Raw genomic sequence first — 11,246 nt, 5'->3', positions numbered from 1 at the left:
GTGTAAATGATGTATGATGTGTATATACTGTATCTGTGTCTATATCTGTGTGTGTGTAAATGATGTATGATATGGATATACTGTATGTGTGTCTATATCTGTGTGTGTAAATGATGTATGATGTGTATATACTGTATGTGTGTCTATATCTGTGTGTGTAAATGATGTATGATGTGTATATACTGTATGTGTGTCTGTATCTGTGTGTAAATGATGTATGATGTGTATATACTGTATCTGTGTCTATATCTGTGTGTGTGTAAATGATGTATGATGTGTACATACTGTATGTGTGTCTGTATCTGTGTGTAAATGATGTATGATGTGTATATACTGTATGTGTGTCTATATCTGTGTGTAAATGATGTATGATGTGTATATACTGTATGTGTGTCTATATCTGTGTGTAAATGATGTATGATATGTATATACTGTATGTGTATCTATATCAGTGTGTAAATGATGTATGATGTGTATATACTGTATATGTGTCTGTATCTGTGTGTAAATGATGTATGATATGTATATACTGTATGTGTGTCTGTATCTGTGTGTGTAAATGATGTATGATGTGTATATGCTGTATGTGTGTCTGTATCTGTGTGTGTAAATGATGTTTGATATGTATATACTGTATGTGTGTCTATATCTGTGTGTAAATGATGTATGATGTGTATATACTGCATGTGTGTCTGTATCTGTGTGTGTAAGTGATGTATGATATGTATATGCTGTATGTGTGTCTGTATCTGTGTGTGTAAATGATGTATGATATGTATATACTGTATGTGTATCTGTATCTGTGTGTGTAAATGATGTATGATGTGTATATACTGTGTGTGTCTATATCTGTGTGTGTAAATGATGTATGATGTGTATATGCTGTATGTGTGTCTGTATCTGTGTGTAAATGATGTATGATGTGTATATACTGTGTGTGTCTATATCTGTGTGTGTAAATGATGTATGATGTGTATATGCTGTATGTGTGTCTATATCTGTGTGTAAATGATGTATGATGTGTATATACTGTGTGTGTCTATATCTGTGTGTGTAAATGATGTATGATGTGTATATGCTGTATGTGTGTCTGTATCTGTGTGTGTAAATGATGTATGATGTGTATATGCTGTATGTGTGTCTATATCTGTGTGTAAATGATGTATGATGTGTATATACTGTGTGTGTCTATATCTGTGTGTGTAAATGATGTATGATATGTATATACTGTATGTGTGTCTGTATCTGTGTGTGTAAATGATGTATGATATGTATATACTGTATGTGTGTCTGTATCTGTGTGTGTAAATCATGTATGATGTGTATATACTGTGTGTGTCTATATCTCTGTGTGTAAATGATGTATGATGTGTATATGCTGTATGTGTGTCTGTATCTGTGTGTAAATGATGTATGATGTGTATATACTGTATGTGTATCTATATCTGTGTGTGTAAATGATGTATGATGTGTATATACTGTATGTGTATCTATATATCTGTGTGTAAATGATGTATCATGTGTATATACTGTATGTGTGTCTATATCTGTGTGTAAATGATGTATCATGTGTATATACTGTATGTGTGTCTTTATCTGTGTGTGTAAATGATGTATGATGTGTATATACTGTATGTGTGTCTGTATCTGTGTGTAAATGATGTATGATGTGTATATACTGTGTGTGTGTCTATATCTGTGTGTGTAAATGATGTATGATGTGTATATACTATATCTGTGTCTATATCTGTGTGTAAATGATGTATGATGTGTATATACTATATCTGTGTCTATATCTGTGTGTAAATGATGTGTATATACTGTATGTGTGTCTATATCTGTGTGTGTAAGTGATGTATGATGTGTATATACTGTATGTGTGTCTGTATCTGTGTGTGTAAATGATGTATGATGTGTATATGCTGTATGTGTGTCTATATCTGTGTGTAAATGATGTATGATGTGTATATACTGTATGTGTATCTATATCTGTGTGTAAATGATGTATGATGTGTATATACTGTATGTGTCTATATCTGTGTGTAAATGATGTATGATGTGTATATACTGTATGTGTGTCTATATCTGTGTGTAAATGATGTATGATGTGAATATACTATGTGTGTCTATATCTGTGTGTGTAAATGATGTATGATGTGTATATACTATATCTGTGTCTATATCTGTGTGTAAATGATGTGTATATACTGTATGTGTGTCTATATCTGTGTGTGTAAGTGATGTATGATGTGTATATGCTGTATGTGTGTCTGTATCTGTGTGTGTAAATGATGTATGATGTGTATATACTGTGTGTGTGTCTATATCTGTGTAAATGATGTATGATGTGTATATACTGTATGTGTGTCTATATCTGTGTGTAAATGATGTATGATGTGTATATACTGTATGTGTGTCTATATCTGTGTGAGTAAATGATGTATGATGTGTATATACTGTATGTGTGTCTATATCTGTGTGAGTAAATGATGTATGATGTGTATATACTGTGTGTGTGTCTATATCTGTGTAAATGATGTATGATGTGTATATACTGTATGTGTGTCTATATCTGTGTGTAAATGATGTATGATGTGTATATACTGTATGTGTGTCTATATCTGTGTGAGTAAATGATGTATGATGTGTATATACTGTATGTGTGTCTATATCTGTGTGAGTAAATGATGTATGATGTGTATATACTGTATGTGTGTTTATGTATATGCTGTATATGTGTGTATATGATGTATGGTGTGTATATATACTATATGTATGATTTCTATGTTATTTTAGTAAGCAGCTTCTAGTGCCTTTTTATTGGTGACAGGTTCACTGTAAGAGTGTATCAATGTGTGTATGAGAGTAAAACTTTATGCGTGTGTATAAGTTGTGAGACACTGAAGGGGTTAACTGTGGATAGGCGGTATGTTTCCCCTAGGTTTTGCTATTATGCAAGGCCTTAGTGCTGAGGTGGTGTTGTCCAGCACCTTGGACACAGGTGATGGGAGCAGCCTAATCAGTGTGCATAAAGTGGCTGAGCAGTGCTGAAAGTGTTGTCTCTCTCTGGAAGGAGGCTGGAGAGCACACAGCACTGACCTCTGTGCCTGGAGCAGCCAAGTGATTTTGTTAGTGGTGAGTCAGAGAACCATTGTTTAGTTAGTACCCTGACGGGTAGGATATTATTTTGTTTTGGATGCCTGAATGTGAAGGCTGTTTTATTTTGATTCCTGCTGAAATAAACGCAGGCTAGACCTGTTTTGGACTAAACCCTGGTGTCACTGTCTTGAACTGCATCACAGCACCCCGCTATCATGGTCTCTACTGGGCCAAATCTCCCACAAAGTATATAAATGTGCATGATTTTACAAATATGTATATATATATTTTTTTAAGGTGAAGGGGGGCCCCATGCAGAAATCTGCTGTGGGGCCCAGCCTCTCCTAGTTACGCCACTGTATGACAGTTTGACGCCCAGTCCTGCTCCCACCATTAGCTTGGGAGCAGGAGAAACTACAACGACATCTAAAGATGTTGTTCTAGATTTGGGAACTGTGTCTTCTGATGTCTGAAGTCAGCGGCCAGTCCTAAACAAGTTGATACTGGAGGAGTAATCACATGGGCACCATACAGATTACATGAATTGCTGACATCAGTCAGGTCCGGCTATTCAGAATTGAACAGAAGTTTATTGAAATATAATAAATCAAATCACACAATCAGATCTCATAGAAATATTTTATTGGAATTAAAATAAAGAAGAATTTAGTAATCACATAATACAAAATAGGTCTGATCAGGATGAACCGCCACGCACTAGTAACGCTCCAGCAGCATATCTGGCTTCTGATGTCCATCAATAAAATATTTCAAAATTTTTAGATCGTCAAATAAATTGGTTATTTCTTCTTATTTTGTACTTTTGTGGGGATCTGTAGTTTAAACATCATCAGATCTTTGAGAAAAAATATTATAACCTGCAGCCACCCCAATGCTGATCCCTCACAAAATGCTCTGATCTCAGCATTACCCTTCACAACAAGCTCCTCCTCCTTCATCTGAGTGACGGCTGTCACAGTCTCCCAAATGGACAGCATAAGAACAGACCAAACTGCTATAAAACATATATTTAGTAAAACTTCAGCAAACAATTCTAGACAAAGCTATTAAAGAATCTAGGAAGGTAGAGATTCACTTTAAGGCTTAACAACTAACATTTTACTGTAATTATTTCACGATCCTGACAGTGCCATTCTTCTCCACATAGAAAGCAGCATAGAGCGGCTCGGAGAAGGAGGCGGTAAAGGTGTGTAAGTGTCTGATGGGGTCACACAGCTGATAGAAGGACAGACGCCCGGCCTCATAGTCCAGATAGATCCCAACAACCTTCACAGGAGACTCTGATTCTAGGGGTATATGGATATTATTATGACTTGCATGTAGGACTTTAGAGAAAACAACACCCCAGGATTTCTTATTGTAACCAATAAAGGATTCTTCACCCCTCCACTTCCTCTCCAGACTTTCCCCGGCCACTCCAATGATCCATGTCTTGACTTGACTCACATCCACCTCCCAGTAATGTCTCCCAGAGGAGAAGCAGCAGGAGCTGAACACCTGACCAGACGTTGACCTCTTGGGCCCATCGGGTCTGTTCTGTGACGTTGCGTTATATGAAGCAGATCTGAGACTCCTTGAAACAACGATGTTATTATGAGCTGAGTTTTTATCCAGTAATACCTCAGATTTTTTAATCACTGGGAACTGTTGTTTTCTTCTCATATTATTCAGATCATCAGCAAAGCGCAGCAGTCCTCTGTATAATATCTGTGACACTACGACATCATCCAGACTCTGAGCTTTTCTTTTAGCACCGAGAACATCCCAGCTCTGATCACTGATGTGACCTTTGGTTAAATCATCTCGTAAGAAGGTTAATGGATCTGTGATATCACATGACTCCTCAAATTGATGAATTTTCTTGGTCAGCTCATCCTTGTGTAGCTCCATCTGCCGGATCATGTTAGAGACTGAGGTTGACACCTGATACTTCTGTCTGGAGATCTCACCCAGGACTCTCCTTTCTAGATCATCCAGCTTCTTCCTCAGATCAGTAAACAGATTAGTGACTTTCTCAGTGAGTCCAGATAATTTATTTTCTTCTTCTACCCCATGATCTGTGAGATTCTGGACTCTTCTTCCTGCTTCCATTTTTTTAGAGTTCATTTTCTCAGCAGCAGATCTCAGGTTCTCCTTCTTCTTCTCAGAGGCCACATCCAATATCTCCACCTCATGTCCCTTGTGGTCTCCAGCCACCCAGCAGGACACACAGATACAGGAGGCATCCATAGGACAATAGTATTTCAGTGCCTCCTTGTGTGTGGAGCATTTTCTTTTTCCCAGTTTAACATCAGGATCAACCAAAATATGTTCTGAGGACTTACTGTGTCTATGTAAGTGTTTCTCACAGAAAGAAGCCTCGCACTGCAGACATGTTCTCACAGCCGGTTCAGGAGAATCGCAGTAGGTGCAGCAGACTCTGGTCTCCTCCATCTTAGGCTGAGTAGATAAATTCTCCATTATATTCCCAAGATTCCTGTTCTTCACCAAGATCGGACGTCACGGATGCTTCTTTCTGCAGTCAGGACAAGAATATCCTCCAGCCGCCTCCTGTACACCCAGCGCACTCACAATACACGAGAAGCAGAAGTTGTGTCTCATCTGAAGGATTCAGGAGTGAAACATCATCTTATATACAGTAAGAGGGCGGAGAGTCCTGCAGAAGCACCAACCCCTGCGGTCCTGGGTGTGACTGTCAGACCTATTCATAATGAAAGGGACTTACATTCTCATTGTCTTTATGTGTATTTCCCCCATTCACCTGCACTGAGAGCCGGGGGAGCAGCATCAGCACCTGAATGACTGGAGACGTTACTATTGTGAGGGTAACGTCAGGGCGGGGGTCTCACACCTTTTCAGGGTGTGGTGGAGAGTTTCACTTTCATCTGATTTCATTAATTATAATTAACCCTTTCTGTGGGAAGATTTGTGTTTTAAGTATTGTGACATTGAATAACCTTTTCCTTCTTCTACAGGTCACTACGATTATGGAGATACCAAATATGTGCAGATTGTACATAACTTTATATTATTTGGTCTCTATACCCGTGTCGTTGCCTATTTTAGTGGATGAGATGGAGTTTATATTCATTCTTCTTGTTGTTTAATTGGAATTTTTTATTATATTTCAATACTTTTTATTTATTATATTAGAGCCATTATAGTCCTGAACACCCCCCCCCCCCCCCCGTTCTTCTACACTCTGAATTTAGATGTCTATTAATGCTACAAGTGCCATTTGTTTTCTTTATGTGTTTTTTCCCTTAAATTTTTTGGACTGTTTTTGTTGTCAAACAAGTAGAATACATTTAAAAAATCTAAGCAAAAACATACAAGATACGTGAAATGTTATTTTGGGCGTCATTATGGTTGTGGTGATTTCGTAAATGTATACATTTATTTTTAAAACTTAAAAGCCTTTTTATCACCAACACTTGTTTTCAGCGTCACATTAGATGATAATAACTTTGGAGAACTTTAATTTAAAAAAGTGATTTTGATATTGTTTTTTCATGGCACATTGAACTTTATGTTAGCAAAAAAATTTGAGTGATATTTATTAGTCATTTATTTATGAAAACAGGGTGAATGTGGTGAAAACAAATTAAGTTATTAACATTTATCATACGTCTGCTTTATGTGGGGTTCACTTTTCCCACTATCCTTTTATCTTATGAGGTTGGTAGAAGGGTTGTAAGTCAAACTGCAATTTTCTGCATTTTAATAAAATTTCAAAAGCCATTTTTTAGGGACCAATGCAGTTGTGAAAGGGCTTTGTAAGGCCTAAATTTCACAAATTTCCCAAAAAGTCAGCAAGTTTTCAAAACTGCTCATCTTACACTATTCAAAAAACTTATAGAAAATTTGTAAAACCTTTAAGTTTTTCACGATAGTTAAAATACAATATTGATAAAATTTAGAAAAATTTTCAAGAAAAATTGGGTGACACATTTTTCATGTTTTTATTAGTGATTTTCCTTTTTCACTTACTCCCACAATTTACACACATACACTAATGAAAACTTGAATATGTCAGTATTATATTTGTGGCCCTAAACTGCTGTAGGAGCACATGGGGGGAATAACAGCACAGTGGAAACCCCAAACAAGTGATCCCATTTTGCAAACTGTACCCCCCAAGCAATTTATAAGTGGGTATAATGATCATTTTTACCTTTTTGCAGAATTATACAACAAAAAGAAAAAATATTTATTTTTCCAAAAAAGCTATTTTAACCCTTAATTTTTCATTTTCACAAGGGGTTAGAACAGGAAATGCAGACCCAGTGTATTAGAAAATTTCTCTCAAATATGGCAATGCATATAGGGTCATAACCTGCTGTACGGCCCATGGCGCGGCTCAGAAGGCAATGAGCATTATTTTTAAAAACTGCAATTTCTCTGTAATGGCGGCATTTCAGGGCACAGCATGTGGGGCGCATCTAGTATTCATCAGGGGTATAAGGGGTATTTTGAAGAAAAAAATGAGGATGATAAATTGCTGCCGCAAATCAAATTTTCCAATGCAATTAATACAATTTTACTCTCCCGAAAGTAAACATTTTTTAATAATGTGGGACTGTGTGGAAAATTTCAAATCAGGGATAGTTACAGAGACCAGGGTCAGAGGAGCAGGGAGGGCAATAAAACGGTGTCTCCCTTCGTATGCCATTTTTGCTGCATACCAGCAAATGAGCAGGATAATACATTGACCGTCTTATATACTAATACATAGAAAACTAATGTCTTACACGTACCAGCGTTTCAGAGTGAAACTTCCATCTCTGAACATGCGCACCTAACCTAATATGAGCCGGAAGTTCCACAAGTCATTTGTTTTCTATGTATTAGTATATAAGACGGTCAATGTGTATTATCCTGCTCATTTGTCGTCCTGTGTTTGAGAAAGGGTCGAGTACCCGAAATGCGTCACAGAGGACCATTATATTAAGCATGTCCTTCATTTTTTTCTTTGATAAAATCAATAATAAAATAACAAAGTAATCAGTATTTTTTTTACTATTTGGAGTATGTGAATTTCTGGGGAAGTGCACTGTCAGCGCCCCACGACAGCTCTTGCCTTTTGTCCACTTTGTCTTATGCCATTTACTGGACCCCCAGTGGTGCCTCCGCATTTTGAGCTGTGGGAGCTGCACAGACAGTGACACCCCCTACAAATACACCTAGCAGATTGGACCCACGTTGTCTATATTACTGATCCCCATGCTTGTCTGAATTCACCAGGTGAGCACCTCTAATTCTCCCTACGATACAGCTGGAAACACCAGACGTTATCACCCGAGGCGCCGTCCTCTGTTGTCTCCTTTTTTCTGCTATGTCCTGACATTGGATGTACATAGTAAAGAGCCTTGCAACGGCTTGCTCAAGATTGATACCCATAATCTAACACTTATGGAGGACTGTGGGGATGCATCGCTCTCTATCTGTATCCAGTGTTTTTTAACATTTAACATCACATAGTAACATAGTAGGCAGCAGCCCCCCCCCCCCAATGGTGATCCTTCATGAAGTGCCCTCAGCTTTTGTCAGTGACTTCCCACACAAAACCCCCTTCCTGCTCTGAGTGGCAGCTGTAAAAGTCTACTTATTGGCCACAGCCATCACTCAGAGCAGAAGGCAGTAATGGTGGATAAACCCTCTGCAGAGAGCTGAGGGGTCTCCACTGTCCATGACTGCATTCTCAACAAAATCCCTGTTATTATCCCAGTACATATCCCATGAGAATTGATGAAACACTTTCCTGGGTTTGATGACCTTTTCCCTATCTTTCTGTGCATGCAGCTCACAGGTAGACCTATGTGTATCCATGGTAACTGACAATAAATAAACCTTGTGTGTTCTGATTTAGCCGTCATCCCTCCTTTCACCTTCTTCTACAAGGAGGGACAGATGGAAGAATATGAAGTAGGAAAAAGATTTTTTTGTTTGTTGTCTGTTACCATAGAGACACATAATTCTAAGAAAGTGAATCCATCAGTCAGACACATGGAAAAAATAAATTGGGCTTTAAAACTTTTTATTGTTTAACTGTTTATTTCATCTTGTTAAAACCATTATTATGGGACCATAAAAAGGATATAAATCTAAACAGACAAACAATAGACATTTTTATCTATTCCTCGTTAGTAGAAGATAACGATTTCTGATCACAATGCAACAGTAATCACATAAGACATCAACAGCAAATTAATAAAGTACAAGTGAGAAGAACAGTAATATCTATCACTTATTTCTACATCTATGGAGGAAATCTGAAGCTTTGGCACCAAAAAAAATGTCCATTAATATATATTCAGTAATGAATCAGCACAGAAATAGAAATGAGAAGATCTTAGAAGTCGGATATTTAGTTTTACATTTTACAGCCACAATTTTGCTAAATTATTTTAAGATTGTGAGGATACAATTGTCATACATACAGAGGGCGGCATAGAGCGGCTCGGTGAAGGAGGCGGTGAAGGTGTGTAAGTGTCTGATGGGGTCACACAACTGATAGAAGGACAGACGCCCGGCCTCATAGTCCAGATAGATCCCAACAACCTTCACAGGAGACGCTGATTCCAGACTTGTAAATATATTGTTATGAAGCACACCAAGGCTATTAATAACCATCAAACCCCAGGATTTCTCATTAAAACCAATGAATGACTCGTTACCCACCGCTTTCCTCTCCAGACTTTCCCCGGCCACTCCAATGATCCATTTCTCCGCCTGACTCACATCCACCTCCCAGTAATGTCTCCCAGAGGAGAAGCTGCAGGAGCTGAACACCTGACAGGACTCAAACCTCTCGGGTCCATCAGGTCTGTTCTGTGACGTTGAAGTATAAGAAGCAGATCTAAGACTATGTGATATAATGATGTTATCATGAGCCGAGTCTATATCCAGTAATACCTCAGATTTCTCCATCACTGGAAACTGGCTCGTTCTTTTCAGATTATTCAGATCCTCCACAAAGCGCAGCAGTCCTCTGTATAATATCTGTGACACTATGACATCATCCAGACTCTGAGCTTCTCTTACATCTCCAATGACATCACAGCTCCGATCACTGACATCAACTTTGAATAAATCTTCTTGTAAGAAGGTTAATGGATCTGTGATATCACATGACTCCTCAAATTGATGAATTTTCTTGGTCAGCTCATCCTTGTGTAGCTCCACCTGTCTGATCATGTCAGAAACTGAGAGTGACACCTGATCCTTCTGTCTGGAGATCTCACCCAGGACTCTCCTTTCTAAATCATCCAGCTTCTTCCTCAGATCAGTAAACAGATTAGTGACTTTCTCAGTGAGTCCAGATAATTTCTTTTCTTCTTCTACCCCATGATCTGTGAGATTCTGGATTTTTTTTCCTGCTTCCATTTTATCCAAGTTCATTTTCTCAACAGCAGATCTCAGCTTCTCCTTCTTCTTCTCAGAGGCCACATCCAATATCTCCACCTCATGTCCCATGTGATCTCCAGCCACCCAGCAGGACACACAGATACAGGTGGAATCCATAGGACAATAGTATTTCAGTACCTCATTGTGTGTGGAGCATTTTCTTTCCTCCAGGTTAACATCAGGATCAACCAAAATATGTTCTGAGGACTTACTGTGTCTCTGTAAGTGTTTCTCACAGAAAGAAGCCTCGCACTGCAGACATGTTCTTACAGCCGGTTCAGGAGAATCGCAGTAGGTGCAGCAGACTCTGGTCTCCTCCATCTTAGGCTGAGTAGATAAATTCTCCATTATATTCCCAAGATTCCTGTTCTTCTCCAAGATCGGACGTCACGGATGCTTCTTTCTGCAGTCAGGACACGAATATCCTCCAGCCGCCTCCTGTACACCCAGCGCACTCACAATACACGAGCAGCAGATGTTGTGTCTCATCTGAAGGATTCAGGAGTGAAACATCATCTTATATACAGTAAGAGGGCGGAGAGTCCTGCAGAAGCATCAACCCCTGCGGTCCTGGGTGTGACTGTCAGACCTATTCATAATGAAAGGGATTTACATTCTCATTGTCTTTATGTGTATTTCCCCCATTCACCTGCACTGAGAGCCGGGGGAGCAGCATCAGCACCTGAATGACTGGAGACGTTACTATTGTGAGGGTAATG

General features: G+C 38.6%; 2 pseudogenes; both read right to left on the bottom strand.

Moving 5' to 3' along the window:
* Positions 1 to 4,227: 4,227 nt before the first annotated feature.
* Positions 4,228 to 5,721, bottom strand: LOC140076089 (E3 ubiquitin/ISG15 ligase TRIM25-like; annotated as a pseudogene).
* A 3,647-nt stretch (positions 5,722 to 9,368) lies between these two features.
* On the bottom strand, positions 9,369 to 11,016 carry LOC140076088 (nuclear factor 7, brain-like; annotated as a pseudogene).
* Positions 11,017 to 11,246: the final 230 nt, after the last annotated feature.

Source organism: Engystomops pustulosus, chromosome 8 (assembly GCF_040894005.1).
Source record: "Engystomops pustulosus chromosome 8, aEngPut4.maternal, whole genome shotgun sequence".
NCBI lineage: Eukaryota > Metazoa > Chordata > Amphibia > Anura > Leptodactylidae > Engystomops > Engystomops pustulosus.
This window is presented reverse-complemented; position numbering and strand designations above follow the sequence as displayed.